Source organism: Dermacentor silvarum, chromosome 5 (genome assembly GCF_013339745.2).
Source record: "Dermacentor silvarum isolate Dsil-2018 chromosome 5, BIME_Dsil_1.4, whole genome shotgun sequence".
NCBI lineage: Eukaryota > Metazoa > Arthropoda > Arachnida > Ixodida > Ixodidae > Dermacentor > Dermacentor silvarum.
In genome coordinates, this window is record NC_051158.1 from 14,938,953 (window position 1) to 14,957,304 (window position 18,352).

Sequence of the window (18,352 nt, forward strand, 5' to 3'; positions counted from 1 at the left end):
AAATGAACTACAGTCGGCTTCCGTTAATTCGACCCTAATGGCACTGCCGTAATTTATGGAATTATCCAGCGGGTCTGATTGAATGAGATACATAAAAAATTAATTTGGCAGTATTTTCTATAGTCTAACAGGCCCACTAATCAAACGCCTGTCCACGTTCTGTGTGACCAAAGTAGAAAATTAATGTAGAAATGACATTTAAGGCTCCTAAACAGTGTCGACATTGAATGTGCACCCAACATTTTAGCAAGGAAAAGGCCAAGGGTCAAAATGTGTTGCACATTGGGGGCCGGTTTCCTAAAGTCAGCTTTGGCATGTGTTTTTTTTTTTTTAAGTCAGCTTCGCCCCGGTACGTCAGTATTATGCGGTAAAACATGCGAAGTCAGTTTTGGTTTTGTATCCGATTGCACCACGCAGGCAGTCTTCGGCCCAATTTCCTTGTGAATACCAAAATCGGACATTGTAAGCTACGGTTATTACTTGAAAATATTCCTAGGGTAGGCTGGAAATACGCTTGTTAACGGGAGATGACGTGTGGTCCACGCATTCACTGTCCCCTAAGCTTTGCTGAGACAGATGCTACCACTAAAGGGGTCGCTATCGGAGTCTTCATAGGGGCGAGGGCCAAGCACACTGATTGGTCAAGTACGAATTATCTGGTGACGGCCAATTTTAGGATCGAAATACCAAAAGTTTAGGCCAATTGACATGCATGGGCGCTGGTTGGGATTGCATTAAGAGAAATCGAATCAGCGGAAGTCTTGTGTATAGTGAAGATACAATTTTTACATGCTTGGCCCAAAATGCTCTGCTTTTGCAGGAATCTTTTTTTATGCATTAGAATCCTTACTTCAAGCCAACTTTATCCCTCTTATCATGGAGCCTACTTGGTAGGCTCCCCGCTCACTGCTTCGCGTAACATCGATTCCCACAGGGCGTGGGATCTGCCGGCTTTTTAGAGTGTACGGGTACGATGGAGTGGGCTGAGCGGCGCGGCGCTCCCCTAGCTGAGACACAAAACAACGAAAAGTAGGCTGAGGGTGTTGCGAGTGAACTAGATATTAGGGAGGTGCTCACCGCAGAGTGTTCAGCGGGCGGGCGTCTCTGTCCCAAGGCCGGTATAACGTAAAACTATTCCAATCTGTTTTAATGACGATATAGGCGATGCCTCAGCCATTTTGATCTATCATGAAGGCCTAATGGCGGATTTGAATAAAAAGTTGCAGTTTCACCCGAAATTCGAAGCATCGATTGCGATATCAAATTAGTAGACAATTATATGAAGTATAGTAGTTTTATCGGCCGTATAATCTTGTAAACATTCCTTTACTAACTAAATTACCAAGCATGGTGTTACGCACGCACAAGCAAACATGAACACATTGCATTCGATGACCGCGGAAACTCGCTTCAAAACACCGAAGTGAGGAAGTGCGGCACCAGCAGCGATTTAATTGACCTTCGCGCTCCCTTTCGCTTCAAAGGGAACTAAGTGGCGAAAACACAGTGCACATGAAGCTTGCAGGACTTGAACTCTGTCACCATTGCAGGTCGCTTTTAAAATTGGCTCGCGCCATACACAGCAGCCGCCGGAGTAGAACACCCCCCCATCCTTCCGGTGCCTTGCGCGCGACGGAAGACGGCGCGCTTCCTACCTGCTTTCCTCCCTTGCGTGCACGAGATTGAGCCACCATCGTCGTCTCACCCTCGCAAGCTTTCACTCGCACATACAGTGCGTAGCGACTATGTTATCGCTCCTGGACCTTCTACGGAACATCACGGCGACGACTGAAATGCGCCTGGAGTGGCCGTGTAATTGCTACTGCAATAAAAACGGTTTATAGTATCATGTTTTACCAGCCCAGGATTTATTGCGGCTCTCTGGGTCCGTGGTGGCAGATATGTAGGGTTGTTCGATTCGGGTTTTATAATTTTGGACATTCGGGGGTAAAATTCGGGTGCTATTTTTCAAGCTAATAATCGGGAGAAATCATTTTTTTTTTCAGAAATATTCAGAAATTCGGGTTTTTCCAGGTTAAATTTACAAATGTACTAAGTAATACATTTGGGGTTTTCATTTTTTTATCGGAGGGTATCACGAGCTTCTTAACCCTAACACGTTAAAACTAGGGATCTGTTTCAAGCTGGTAATTGGGGGGTAAATCTGGGTTTTCTAGCAAATACTCTGAAACTTGGCATTTGTTTGGAAATTAATAAGTAATAATGACAGTAAAGAGCATTGATAACTTCAAGGAAATTAAACATCTTATTCATGCAATGCTGGTCCTTAATTTTTTACACATCTTTGTTAACATACATCATCTGCATGCGCAATGTGTCCGTCTCCATCTGAGAACTGTCCGATCTTTGAACGCATCTCGGCTGAGATGTTCTCTCAACATCACAGACAACAATGTTAGTGCAGCATTTTCCAGCCTGGGGTAGCGAGCGGCAGAGCCATGCCAATACTCGATGAGCTCGACAGCTGTGTTAGTACTGGTTAGTCCTGTACTGGTTAAACTCATCATGAAGTGAATCCACGTCGTCGGTCACGGAAATAAAAGAGGTCGGTAGTCATCAAATGACTGGCTCAGCAGACGCTTCTGCAATGGATCCAAGACGGCTCCCAATTTCCATAATGTAAATTGGTTTTTGTCTGTCTGAGGTGTTCCATTTAACAGTGCAGTACCCTTTTGTGGCTAGTTTCATGCAAAACTCATCAGAACATGTTTTCATTAATGTGGTGCTGCTCTTGGCTAACATAGACAAAACTGGGTTGGCATGTGGTTTTGGAATTCGGGGAGAAATCAGGTTTAACCCGATTCTCTTGAAACATGTTTGGGGTGTAAAAATTGGGTAAAATCAGGTTTTACCCGAAAACGAACAACCCTACATATATGGTGACCCAGAAATTATTGGACCACATAATTTCATATATTTTCCACTGTCATCCTGAGCGTCGGCGCGGTAATAATAGTTTGATCGTAGTGACACCAATGTTTTCGGATTTACAGGAAAGTATGCACCGTGCTGACGCTCGACCCACTCCTCCATTTTCTTGTATGCTATAGCTACAAAGTGCGCTTCGTGTTGGTTTATTCTGTGTTTTGTCGTGGTTTCGAAGTGTGCTGCCATATTGCATTATTCCACGAAAATTCAGATTTGCCTACGCCAAACTGCTTCAAAATGCTATTTTGTCTGCTCCAAACTGCTCTAAAACGCTTTTTTACTCGCTCCAAAATGACTTTGGATGGTCCCACCCCTGGGTATAGCAAAGCGTTTGTGATGTCTTGGGTAAATTGCGGGCAGTGACAATACAGGCTCAGGCTTTCACAAATAAGTGAACATTTGTCAACTGCAGTTGTTGCCAAGCTATTTTTTTTTCACCCCGACAGAGCTTGTATATGAACTGCAGTTCTGCTTGTGGCTGAACCAATTCTTGTATTTTTTTTTTCTTAGAATGAGGGAACTTGTTTGAAGTTGTGACATCTTTGCAGTATTTAAGGTCAGCGAGTGGCAGTGATTCAATTGTCATATGTCCATCTGACATTCTTGTTTATATGTGACTGTATCCCTAAATCAGTCAGTTGCCGTAAGTAGGCATTGTCAAGTGTGGGAATTCAGAAACTGTAAAGAGGGAACATTTAACTCCTGAAGGGCTGTCTTTTGTTTTTGTTTTTTTCAAATGGTATCAAAGTGACTCATTTTTGATCTGAAATTTTTCAAGAACTTTCTTCACCCCCTCCAGCCCCCCCCCCCCCCCCCCACCTAAAAAATAAGCTCTGGAGACTTTGTATGGCAGAAAATATTTACTTGTTTACTATTGTGACTCACCCACTTCATGCCTCGGAACTTTGTGAAAAATATTGCGTTGCAGTATTCCTGTACCGATGCTGTGGGAACCACTGCAGACTACCAGTGGTATGACGGCGCTCAAAACGGTACTTCACACTGCGCTTTTTCATGCCATTTATACCAGATGGTGATTTACTTGTGAATGTTCTTCCCTTTGCTATTCCATTTCAGGTAGCAGACGATGGAACAGCATGTCCATGTCGGGGTCACTAACCGCCGTCTAGTGGGAAATATCGTAGTATAAGTTATCAAGTAATCAATCAAAGAAACCTATTTCTCCATGAAAAATATGGGTGTGACGGAAGAGAAAGCTGCAAATACAGACCTTGCGATAAAAGAGCCTGGTGTTGCCATCTATTATGAAAGAGGACGAAACATTTTGCCAGATTTCTTTTCATCATCCCCATTCAAAAAGTGGCGAAATACCCATGAAGTGGTGAACTTCTCACAAGCAAAAAAAAAGTTGTTGATGAGCTAAGGTCGTCAGAACCCTTACGGGGTTAGGCTGGATTTGTAAGTTGCACTTATGTAATATGTACCGTACATGTCGGTCTTAATTAGCACGAATGACGTCCCTGCAAGCCAGGAAGGAAAGACTGAAAGCTCTGCACAATTTTTTTGTTGCAATGCTGGATATTGTTTGTTTGGTAGCAAATAATTGATAACGAAAATCGCAGTTCTGCCCGAAAGGCGAAGCATCAATTACGATAGTAAATTAGTAGAGAGCTATACGGAGTAAGCATAGTGGTTTTATCGGCTGTATAAACTTGGACACAATAGCCTACTAACTCAATTAACAAGCATGGTGTCAGCACGCACAAGCAAACACTGGACGATCCCACTCGACGACCGCAGACAACCGCTGTCAAAACGCTGGCGTGAGCAAGCGCAGCAGCGAGCAAAGGTTCGTGGGGTCTACCGCTTCAACGGAAATTGAGCTGTGAAAGCACAGCGCATACAAAGCTATGAGCCGTCTGCAAATCGCTTTCAAGATACGGTGCGGTCCACCGGCCTCAGCCGCTCAAAGTACAAGTGTGCGGTTGCGGGCAGAGTAGAAGACGCAACCCCTCCCTCCTGCGTTGCCTTCCCGCTTTCCTCCTTTCGCGTGCGAGGCTGAGTCGCCAGTTCCCCTTGCGCCGTTGGTGCCGCAGCACGACGTCGTCCCGCTCCCTCCCATTCCCCCATGGCCTTTCGCGCGATGGTCGCATTTGCTCTCCACCGTGCGTTCGCTCTCCGTGAAAGCGCGCGTCCCTCACGCGCTTTCACGCGCACATACGGCGCGAGGCAACGATTTTATCGCCCTTGGACTTATACGGAATCTCACGGCGACGCCGATGGCAGAAATCCGCTTGGAGTGCCCATGTAGTTGATGTCGCAGTAAAATGATGCGTTATTGTATTTACTAGTGTAAAACCAATTGCTAAAGATCCGCATCTCCGCTCACTTTCTCTGCGGAAATTCGCAAGAAAGTTTAAATTAGCGTCACGCTCACGCGCATACCTTAAAGCCCCTTTATTCTGGCTTAGCATACCCGCGTGCTATACTCGTGGACAACTTTCTGTGGCAATGAAGGGTAAGCTACGGGCGCGTGGTGGTAGGTGGTGGTGGTAAAAAGCATTTATTGTGTGTACAGAGAGGTGTGGGCCCCCCTGTGGGGCCCTGCATACTGGGTGGGATCCTTAGTCCGGGACCCCATTAGTCGAAGCCGCCAGCCTGGCTCTCTGGACCAAGGCCTTTTGGGCCTGGAGGTCTGAGCAACCAAGCAGGGCTGCCTCCCAGTCCTCTCGGGTAGGGTTGGGGTTGGGGGTAAGGGCTGGATTACTTTGGCAGGCCCAGACCATGTGGAAAGTGTCTGCCACCTCCCCACAGTAGTGGCACGTGCCGGTGACCATTGGGTCAAAATGTTTGAGGATTGCTGGGCAGAGCATCGTGTTTGTGAAAAGCCGATAAAGAATGCGTTCGTTGGCCTTCCCCAGGCCCTTGGCGGGCGCTGGGTACATGCGATGTTTATCCTTATAATATTCTGAAATCTCCTTAAATCGAAGCAATAGTTCTTCCTCTAGGTCATTGGGGTTGTTAGGAGGTACCCGGGAAATGAGTGCTCGGGCAGCTGCATCAGCAGCCTCATTCCCCCTTACGCCCTGGTGACCTGGTGTCCATACGACATGTTTAGGGGAGGGATCTGTGTCCCTCATACAGGTTCGCAGTATTTTCTCAGCAAGGGGGGTGACCCAGCCTGCCTCATAATTTCGGCATGCGCTTCGCGAGTCGGTTATGATATGTTTAGATTGAGAGTCGGATGCTGCTAATGCAATGGCTACCTCCTCCGCCTGTGTTGTTCCCGGTGCTCTAAAAGAGAGTCCGTCTATCTGCCTTTGTTCGTGGACCACCGCTGCCGTATACCACCCCCGTGGATTTGGACCGGCGATGTCCACGTAATAGACTCCGTGTTTCTGGCTATAGTATCTTTCTAAGGTTTGTGCCCTAGCTTGTCGGCGTCCGTTATGGTCCTCTTTGTCCATTTTCGTGGGAAGTGGGTGAACTATGGTGGCGCGTCGCCATAGTTCAGGTATCCTTACCCGCTCCTGTATGTGTACGTCGTGTTGGATGTGTAGTTGGGCCAAAAGGTTTCGCCCGGATCGTGTTTGTGCTAATCTTGTGTATTGGTTTGTAAGATGAGCCTCCTTGAGCTCCCTGTAGGTGTTTACCACTCCTAAGGCGAGGAGGCGCCCGTTGGATGTGGAAACCGGGAGGTCAAGAGCTCGTTTGATCATTTTGCGTATGATGACCTCTATTTTTTCCTCCTCGTGTTTGCGCAAATAGAGGTAGGGTACCGAGTAGAGGATTCTACTGGTGACAAAAGCATGTGCTAGCCGCACAGAATCCTTGCTTCTGAGCCCTCCTCGTTTATTGGATACCCTGCGGACCATCCGGCCCACCTGATCTCCAATCTTGCGTAATTTGTGTAATGTTGTATCCACTTTCAGTTGATTGTGGATGAAAAGGCCAAGTATTCTTATCTCTCTTGCCTCGGGGATAGGTCCACTCGGCAAAGAGATAGTTATGTTCGTGGTGTCTTTAGGAGATGCCCTAATATGGACAAATTCTGATTTGGTCGGTGTACATTGAAGACCACAGTGGCCCGCATAGGATTCTACCAGGTGGGCCGCTGTTTGCAGGCTTGGCTGCTGCACATGTGTTACCGCGCCAAGTTGTCCGGCAGCGTTCGACAGTGCTTTTGGTTGCTCGGAACAGACGCTGAATCGGTGCAACTTCCACGTGCGACGGTTTCGCGTTTGCCCAGACGCGGACGGGAAAAGCCGCAAAATAAGTAAACGTTTACACTGAGTGGGGTGTTCTGTCTTATTTAACTGTTACTAATGAGCTGTTTGTTTTGTCTTCCCCAGCCTAAGCCAACGTGGATTAAAACGCGGGACTCTTTTCAGAAGCGCTCTCATTTGTGCACGCTTTGCCTCCGTAGCTTTCCCTTCATCGCCACAGAAAGCTGTCCGCGAGTATAGTTAACTTGCGCGAGCCCCTACTACACGGCGCTAGTCGTCACCGTATGTCTCAAACTCTCTAGCAAACCTAACCCAGAACTGCGGTCTCTGGCAAACCGGCGCTGGTTAGGCCGAGCTGGTGGGTGGGGTCAGCAGCAGGCCGTCGCCTGAGGCGGCGGCCAGACCTTGAGTCGTGGCGGCGGCGGCCGTACTGCCCAGAGTTGGTCCTCCGGGCAAGCGAAGCCAGCGCCGCCATTTTGTGGGCAGAAAGCTCGGCGGCCGCCGGATTGTGTACAGCGACTGCAGTGTGCGGGGATCTATCCCGGACAAAGGTGCCTCTGCAGCACCTTCGTATGCATGCAGCAACATGGCAACGAGCATGGCTCAATCCTGCGTCTTGGATGAACCATGCTTGCCAGTAGCGTACCCAGAATCTCTGCCAGTGGGGGGGGGGGGGGGGGCAGTTGACAGTTTGCCAATACCATCCATATAGCACTAATTTCAATTTCTTCACGGGAAATTGTCAAAAAATGCGCTTTTTGTGAGTGTGCAGACGATTGCGCGTTTTACATCTTAGTTGCAGTACTCAAATGCGCAAGGAAAGAAAAGGGGTTAAACAAAAGAGCGGGGTTAAGTCGGCTTCAGGGGCGGTTACAACCCTCGAAACCCCCCCCCCCCCCCCCCCCCCCCCCCCGTCGGTGCGCCACTGATGCTTGCCACCTCCAAATGTACGTTGGCCCACTCCCAAATTTCAATTTGAGCCACGTCCAAATTTCAAGCTGGCGTACCCCCAATTTCTAACTGGCCCACCCTCAAATTTTAAGTTGAACCATGTTCCAATTTCTAGTTGGCCCACCCCCAAATTTTAAGTTGGGCCACCACGAAATTTCAGTTTAGTAATGGTGATCATTTGCGAAAAAGAAATGTCACAGTTCGCCCTAAGGGCGAAGCAATGAATGCGATAGCAACACAGCAATGTCATACGAAGTAAGGTGAGCGGCTTTGGTAGCAATATGAATTGTAGTAAACATGAGCTTAGTAAGTAAGCGGGTGTGCTGCGGCGTAGACAGACCGACATGAAGAGAGACTCGATGACCACGACAAGGCGCGTGTGAAACGGTGGTGTTGATGAGAAGCGCTTCCCGCGGGCAGCGTGTGCGAAGGGACACACCTGTAGCGCTGCACTGCCGATCCGGGCAGCATATTGCATGTGTAGCGTGCGTTGGAAAATGAGCATGTGAGATAGGCTCGACTATTACTAACTGAATTAACAAGCATGGTGTCAGCGTGCACAAGCAAACATGAATAGATCACACTGAATGACTGCAGACAACGACTGTCAAAACGCTGGCAGCAAGCGCAGCCGCCGCAGCGGGCGAAGGTTCATGCGGTCTATCGCTTCAACGGAAACTGAGTGGCGAATGCACAGTGCATACAAAGGTCAGAGCCGTGTGGAGATAAGAGACGGTGTGGGCGACCGCCAAAGCTGAGTAACGTACGAGCACGGTTGTTGGCAGAGTACAAGCTGCGCCCTCTAATAATAATAATCTACGTTACCCGCCCGGCCCGCCACTCCTTTACCTTAAGCCCGAGCCCGGCTTTAAACCGGCCCGAACCCGGCTCGAGACCGAAAAATACATGTTTTTCAGAGTTGAGAAGCCCGAGAATAACTCGCAGAAAGCCCGAGCCCGGCTTGGGCCCGGGTCAAAAAGCACACGCCGTGCCCGAGCCCGGCCCGAGCCCGTGAAAAAACTGCTCTACCCGGCCCGGCCCGGCCCATGGGCCGGGCCGGGACCGGGCTTTCGGGTAAGCCCGAGCCCGTGCAGTGCTCTATTTTAGATGTAGGGTTGGTGGTGTGTTTAATGGTGTGTGTCGCTGCCGGACATCGCGCCGACCTCGACCACGTTATCTGGGCATGTCCGGCAGCGACACACACCATTAAACACACCACCAACCCTACATCTAAAATAGAGCACTGCACGGGCCGAAAGCCCGAGCCCGTGCAGTGCTCTATTTTAGATGTAGGGTTGGTGGTGTGTTTAATGGTGTGTGTCGCTGCCGGACATAAGCCCGAGCCCGTGCAGTGCTCTATTTTAGATGTAGGGTTGGTGGTGTGTTTAATGGTGTGTGTCGCTGCCGGACATGCCCAGATAACGTGGTCGAGGTCGGCGCGAGCCGCCCCGCACGCATTGCATTGTGGCGTTGCGGGAAGTTCGACCTTAAAATGTTTGTATCAGTAGATAACATCGGCGATTGGGCGGGAGCATAGTTTTCTACAATACTCACTAGAGGTGCTATTGTCTACGAGAGCTGCAAGCAGAACGGTTCAGCGAGCAAAGGTCGTGGGTTCGAGTGCCTTAATTCTACATTAATTAACTGTACCTTAATTAACTTCGTCTCAACGCAAAAGGTGGTGGGTTCGACTCCCACCGAAGGTCGTGTGTTCGAGTGGACTTAACTATATCTTAATTAACACGGTGACCCGCACACCATCAAAATTGTTGCGTGAGCGTTGCTTGCTTGACCGGCGCACCATCAGAATAGTTGTGCAAGCGTTGCTTGCTTACTTAAAGACAATGACGACGGTGGCCCGCACACCATCACAATTGTTGCATGAGCGTTTAAGACACGATGCCGGGTCGGTGTAGTAAGTAAATACTACACCGAGCCCTCATCGTGTACGATTTCGCTACGACGACATGATTTTCGCTCAAGGACGTTGAAGGTCGGCTGAACGATTAGACATTATATATTGTTATATTATATATTAGACATTGTTACAGTGCGTCGAAGGTAGTGGAGCAGCAGCAACAACATTAGGAGAGCAGCAAGGAATATATATATATGGACCACCACTAGGCACACCTTTAGTAAGCCAGAACTGTGGAGCAGCCGTGACTTCGGATCGGATCATCAACGCACTTGGCGCCGCCACCTGCAGTAGTTTGCTTGCGTCATCAGTTCACGTTGCGCCGCCTTCCACAGCAGTTCGTGTCGCCGCAGCGCTGTCACACTTACCGTAATGGCGCCAAGACGACCGCAACCGCTGAGCAGTGCTAGAATTACCAGCAGTGTTGAGTGCGAGCACTCAACACCGCGTCGTAACTGCGAATTGCGTACGCATCATTCAGATACTCCCTGATGAGATGCTACGTAATTTTTTTTTTTTTTTGTCTCCATGTATGAGCTCATTTTTGAAAAATATAAACGACGTGGTGTTCCAGTAAGTTGTATAGTGTCATGGCAACCTTGTTTGTCTTTGTATAAAGTGATTTGCTTCTCCCGTGATTATTTATTTTTATGCCGTACATGTTGTTCGTGCTTTGCTGTTTGTGTAATGGGAGTGCCTTAGGTTTTAGAGTGTTTTTCTTTCCAGCCCTGCACATTACATACATTATGGGGTTTTCCGTGCCAGAACCACCATCTGATTATGAGGCATGCTGTAGTGGAGGACTTCGGATTAATTTGGACCACCTGGGGTTCTTTAACGTGCACCTAAGTCTAAGTGTACGGGTGTTTTCAGCATTTCGCCCCCATCGAAATGCGGCCGCCGTGCCTGGGCTCAGCAGCCCAACACCACAACCACTGATCAACCACGGCATGTTTTCCACCCCTGTAATAGCTAGCCCTGTAGTGGGGCTGGCAGTATAATTACATTAAGCACGTGTTACACGTTGCAAAACGTGAAGGCCCGATTGCAAGCTTGGCACACTTTTTGTCACGATTAAGATATGTTTATGAGGAATTGTGGCAACTGTCCATCGGAGCGCACGACAGAACTCACCGAAATTGCCGCACCTATAGACTGGTAGTGGGCCAGTGCCGTCAGCGCCTTCGCAGAGGGAAGGGTAGTATATGGGAATGCTGGCATGATGAGCGGCATCGGAGCCAGCGGTGGAAGAAGACGACGGCGAACGCGATCGATCCCCCGACCTCGTGCTTCGCAGCCCAACACCATAGCCACTAAGCAACATCGGCGGGTGTTTTCGATATCTGATCGCTGTTATGTGTGCCACTACTGGAAAGACCGATATTATCTGTCCATTTCAGAGATGCTCGCGCTAATGAATCGGCCATTTCATTTATATGTAATCCGCAGTGACCTGGTACCCATGCATAATAATTTTACAAGATTCAGCTGTGGGGGAACTAATGTTCGAAACGTCTTTAGAGCTGGTGAAGTGGTTGAAGCTGGCGAAGTGCAGACAGAAAGGGAATCTGTTATAATAACCGCACAGGTTTCATTCAAATGGAGTTTGAGCAGCGCTAGAATTATTAATTACCAAGAGCTCAGCTTGAAAGACGGGAGTGAAATCTTGCAACCGGTTATTTAAGAACCTGACTGATTGAAACTTAGGGTTTTGTGGGAAAATGTCATTGAATTCAACCTTAATATTCTGATTTGAGCCATATGATGGAATTACGTCTCGAATGTTCACATTTAGACTAACTAATTGCTTTTGTACAAAAATAATCTGTGGGTTCTGAAATCGTGGCCAATGAGCAAAAATGAAGGCGTTTGGCTTATTGATAAGCACATATTCAGATCGTCTAATTGGAAAGCTGTAAAATTTTAGAAATGTTTGTATCGTTAAGATGCGGAATCTGCAGGGCAATGTTGGCAGGCGCGCTTCCTGGTAACGAACATTGTTTGCCCCAAACCTAGGGAGTCCCAGACACTGGTGCAGGGCTTCGCGCTCCAAAGAACCAGAGGCAGGGCTGTCTGAGAACAAGACACCGACGAATTCCAATATTGGGCGCTTGTAGTTTTTGTATATCATTATGAGAGTGTCCCTACTTAGCCCATATTTTCGGTTGCTCAATCTGTGCAGTAGACCTAAAGCACGCCGTGCCTTAGATGCTACCTTTTCTATGTGTGGACTCCAGTTGAGTTTTTCGTCATAAATGATTCCTAAGTATTTAAGAGGCTCAACCTGGAGAATGGGTTCTTGTTTATAAAATAAAGAGATTGAAATCGGATCTGTTAGTGGGAACACCAAAATTGCGCTTTTACTTACATTTAATGAGATGCAGATTGTCTGAAGCCATTCCTCAAGCATACTCAAGTATCTTTGCAATTTCTGGTATAGAGAGTAAATGTCATTGTCGGCTGCGAACAATGCAATGTCATCTGCATAGACGTAAACTTGCACGTCCTGACTAGCTGGAATAGAGCTCATTAATATGTTAAATAATATTGGAGATAGGACTGCTCCTTGGGGGACACCGTGAGTCTGTTTGAATCTAGACGAGGAGAAGCCATCCTTAAAGCAATAAAATTCTCTTGATCTCAATGATTCTGCCAAACACGCAATAATATATTTTGGGACATGATTACTCGGTAGGACATTCAGTAAAACTGAATGTTCCGTAGAGTCACATGCTTAAGCTATGTTTAGTGTCACCAAAATAGCATATTGTCTCCTTTTTCTAGCAAGCTGTATGCGACTCTCTAAATGAGCATGAGCACACCTTATTGAGCAGACAACTCTGAAGCCATTTGATTTGGATTTAATACTAAATTATTCGTAATACATACAGTAATTCTGCAATGTCGCACCCTCTCTATGAGCTTGACCATATTAGAAGTAAAAGAAATAAGTCTGACATATTCTATGGCGTACCCTACTCCTTGTGTTTTAGGTATCGGGATTACTTTAGCTACTTTCCAATCGTATGGTATCCAGGCGTTGTTTATTGAACAGTTTTATTTTATTTATTTTTACATACTGCAGCCCTGTTAGGGCTATGGCAGGAGTGGGGAATTATACAATTGTAGAGCGTACACAAATTGCAAATATAAGCAGCACGAAGCAAAAACAAACAACACAAAAGATAAATCAATGACAGTTAAGCTTAAGCACGAAATCGTCCAAAGGAAGGGAATGAATGGCACCAGGCACAGATCTCCAATAATCAATGGTTAAAGGAAAAAAGCTATATTTAAACGCATCTGTTCGTGACCGATAAGGTACAATATTAAGATGGTGATATCTTCTAGATGAGGAAGGTTCCGCAAATTTTATGTATTTGCTAAGGCAAGAATTGTTCGATGAGTTAATTAGTGAATGTAATAGCTTTAGGGATTCTATGTTGCGACGGATGCTGAGAGTTGTTAGATTTAACTCTGAAAGTTTAGAAGACGGAGAAAAGTTGCTGTCATATCGACGGTAGATAAACCGGATAGCTTTTTTCTGGACCATTTCCAACTTCATGGTGTCTGATTTCTTATGCGGATTCCATACCACACATGCATACTCCATAAGTGGCCGGATAACTGATTTGTAAGCGACTACTTTAGTATTTAAAGGAGCTGTGCGCAAAGTACGCCGTAAGTAGCCCAGTTTATAATGTTTAGAAGGTCACAAGGAGATCGTTCGAATATAATTTTTGTCATATGCACTATAATGCCATCAGGACCTGGAACTGACAAGGGTAAGACTCGAATCACTTTAGCTAATTCAGGCAATCTAACTTGGCGTTAGGGCTGGTTCTTGCAAGTTATATGACATAGACGACGTGAATCTACACTCCAGGTCTTTAGAAATGTGTTCTAGTAATTCTGTCAGTTCATCAGACGACAAACTTACACAGTCAATATTAATTGGTGGTGGCAGAATTTTGAGATTTCGCATATATCTAAACAGCGCTTTTTGTTTTTGGTTTGTGAAAGGAAATCATAGCGTTTCCTATCATAATCTTCTTTAGCATGAGCGACTGTGCGTTTAAATACAGTGGCGTGAAATTTGTAATCAGCCCAATTTTGGGTGTACTGGTTATAAAGTAGCTGCTTCCAAGCTGCCTTTCGTCGTCGTTGGTCTCGTGTGTGGATTCCGCAACTTTGAGAGGCTCTCTTCGCAGATTCAACAATAAATTCAGTTTTTTTGTATGATCGTTCGATTACAGCACAGATTTTCACAGCTTTAGTTTCTTCACGCCCTTCAGAATGGTGAGCCAATTGTACTTTTAGATCTTTTTAATATTTATCGTAGTTTACGAATACTCGGATCTGAGAGCTCGATGGCATTAACGGGCAAGCAATTTCGAACATTATTGGTAAGTGATCACTGTTGGTGGCACAGTCCAAGGCTGCCCAGGATGAACTAGTGAGAGACGAACTTACGAAACTTAAATCCAAGGCTGAGCGGGACCGATTGCAAATGAATGTATGAATTCTAGTGTTGAGACAAGTGAGAGTGTTATTTAATGCCCAATCCCACAAGCGTTGGCCGCATTGCATGGTCAGTTCGAAAACCTCAACAAGTGTGATGGGAGTTGAAATCTCCCACAAAGGTTTTGTCCTTACACCATGACGTCATCGCAGAATACAAACATGGAGCGCCCAGCACACCCGAAGGAAAGTATAAATTTACTAAGGAGAAAGGTAGGCAACCAAGTAAGGTCGCATGTAAGGCAAAATTTTCACTTTCAGGAGATATGTTGATATGAAATCTTCGCCTTCAGACTAATTCTAGTAGTAACAAAAAATGCTAAACCTCCGCCTTTCAATGGATGGTCCAATCGGAAAGATCGGAAGTTATTTAATTGAAAAGATTGATGCCCTGAAAGCCAGGTTTCTTGCAATGCAATAATATCCGGATAGAATTTCGATGACAAATACAATAAATCTGTTATGGCAGAGTGAACTGTTCGGCAATTCCAATGAAGAAATTTGAGAAACCCTATGGTTGCGAAAGAATTGACTCAGTAACTGCTTTACTTAAAATGCTTTCTTTTAAGAAATCGTTGTAAGGCTGTCTTTCAAGTATTTCTTGTCTTTGAGTGAATAAGTGCTAGTGGCTGCTTACGACAAAGGGGATCTAGATCGTTTTAGCGATCGGGGATCCATGTCCATTTCATCTGAGCTTTGTGCATCCTTATTGATGCCTTCACTATGACTCTTGTTTACATCAACGGATGGACCAGCAATTTGATCATCTTGGGACGTGAGTTTAGGAGTTACCTCTTCATTTGATGGTCGTGGACACTCAGTAGTTTGTGAAGTTATGCTGATAGCTTCTCTCGTGCCGAATATCTGTGCCATCTGGTTAGCTAGGATGTGACAAGGACTCGCAAAGGTTTCCAGCTAGGCTCCAACTAGGCTCGACGGCCTTCTCCATTGCGCTTTCGACAACATCAGCAATAGAAATTGAAAAAGACGCATCCGTAACTATTGCAAGACAGGCTGTGACAACTGCGTCTTCCTGTGATCTAGTCTGCATTTCAGCCTATGACTTCTCTACGAGAAAAACATCTTCGTTCAACAATTTCTAGAATTTGTATTTCCCGTTTTCTTGCCGAGCAATTCGAATAATCAGCAGAGTGGCATTCATTGCAGAGGCAGCACTTTTCTTCCTTGCTTTTGCACTCGCTGGAATTGTGTTCTTCACCACAAACTCGGCATCTGGGAGCAGACCTACATCATTTCGTAGTGTGTCCGTAACGTCAACACTTTAGACATTAAAGAGGACGAGGGGATAGTAGTTCCACTCGGTAGATCGGGGGCCATACCTTGATTTCTGTTGGTTTATTTGTCCCAGCAAATGTAACAATGACTGATTCAATGACCGATTCAGACCGATTGTTCTTGTCGACCACCCGTCCACACCGATAAACTGAAATTGCACCTGCCGGTGAAAAAATCTCTAGTATTTCTGTTGGTGTCATGCTCACATCTAAGCCACGGACACGCCCTTTCAAGCACGCCAAGTGAGGGGGAATAATTGCGTTTACCGAATTGGAAGCAAACATAATATTTAAGCAGTTCTTGTACACAGGGCTGGTCTGAGGAAAATCAGAGAAGCAGAGGGACGCACGGCGCCGTGTGTGTCCCTTTGTCTCTTCTTTTATCCTGTCTATTAATCGCACTACCGTAAACCCTTCAAAGCAGCTGAAGCAATGAACATTGATTGAACAAGGGATGCCTCAGCCTGGAACGAAACCGCGGTAGCCCATACGTATATGGCGTTGCGCTGCTCCGGTAGAGGTTGCGGGTTCGATACCGGCTGCAGCGGCCGCATTTCGCCACGGGCGAAATGCAAAAAAAAAAAAATGTGGTTGATCCCTCTTATATAGGAATCGGTATAGAACACGAAAGTGAAACGTGTCTTCACAGAAGTAGTGTAATGTTTATTGCACATTGATATATAATGTCTATTGGTGTTTTGTGGCTAAAGCGCCCTTAGGCGTTGATGCACCCACGCTGACGCCTGGTGGCACGTCTCCTCCATCACGACTACCAACGTCGATGACCATGAGCAACCGTCGTGCATATGGAAGCTGCACTACGCTGCACACGCTAGCACAACGCGAAAGACGAAGCACGTAACTGACACACTAATACAACGCGCAAGACAAAGCATGTAACTGAATCGTCACCGAGTCAAATCAGCGCGTACAGCGCGTCGTAATTGCAGCCTCCGCGATCAACTTCAGAAACATTTTCAGAGCTAATTGCGGAGGCCACGCTCCGCTGTGCTGAGTACGGTGAACGCCACCTAAGTGGCGTTGGTAGTGCTTCTTGATGCCAGCGTCCCTTCGAATGCTGGCATCGAGGCGTCGTAGTGCTGAGACCACCGAAGCGTTCACTGTCGGTGCGCGTTAGTGTCATAATGCAGTACTTCTCTTTTCTGCTCGTAGGCGGCGGCACCGCCCCGAGCAAGAGCGCGGGTACACGGAGGAGTGTTAGATATATAAGGCGCGTCTGTGTAGCTCTCTGCAAATGCGTTTGTGGCGCAATGGGTTAAACGCTCGGCGATCTATCGTCGCGGACCGAGAGGTCGTGGGTTCGATTTTCAAATTTTGCATGTTTGTGCAACTTTTTCTTCTGGTTTCTTTCTTTGTAGTGTACATTGTAAGCTGACGTATTTCCGTGACGGAAATACGTCAGTGAAGTCTTGGTGGACCCCGGCATAAAACACTTTCGTGTTAAAAAAAAAAAAAAACGCCCGCGTGCTTAGATTTAGGTGCCCAGTAAAGAACCCCAGGTGGTCAAAATCAATCCGGATTTCCCCACTACGGAGTGCCTCATAATTAGATCCTGGTTTCGGCACGTAAAACCCCAGATTTTAGTGAAATAGTTTCAGTTTAATCCCGGAGCCAACGTGTGAACTAGGGAACTTGTCTTCGGCTGCTTTCATTGGCAGGAGCACAAGCTCATTTGCTGGTTGGAGCTCGCTGATGCGCCTGTGACGTGTGTCTATGTGTCCGTCTTTGTCGTTATTACGTTGCGCTAAATGAGTCCTTATGCGTTCCTTGACAGCGTTTATTTACCCCCCCCCCTCCTTACCCTCCGCCTCCGCCCTCTAGTGTCGAGACGCATAAGCTGGTAGGCAAGAGTGAGGTTAGGGCGAAAGGATCTGGAATTGAGTGCATGGTTAGTTGGGCTTATTAACACGAAAGTGTTTTATGCCGGGGTCCACCAAGACTTCACTGACGTATTTCCGTCACGGAAATACGTCAGCTTACAATGTACACTACAAAGAAAGAAACCAGAAGAAAAAGTTGCACAAACATGCAAAATTTGAAAATCGAACCCACGACCTCTCGGTCCGCGACGATAGATCGCCGAGCGTTTAACCCATTGCGCCACAAACGCATTTGCAGAGAGCTACACAGACGCGCCTTATATATCTAACACTCCTCCGTGTACCCGCGCTCTTGCTCGGGGCGGTGCCGCCGCCTACGAGCAGAAAAGAGAAGTACTGCATTATGACACTAACGCGCACCGACAGTGAACGCTTCGGTGGTCTCAGCACTACGACGCCTCGATGCCAGCATTCGAAGGGACGCTGGCATCAAGAAGCACTACCAACGCCACCTAGGTGGCGTTCACCGTACTCAGCACAGCGGAGCGTGGCCTCCGCAATTAGCTCTGAAAATGTTTCTGAAGTTGATCGCGGAGGCTGCAATTACGACGCGCTGTACGCGCTGATTTGACTCGGTGACGATTCAGTTACGTGCTTTGTCTTGCGCGTTGTATTAGTGTGTCAGTTACG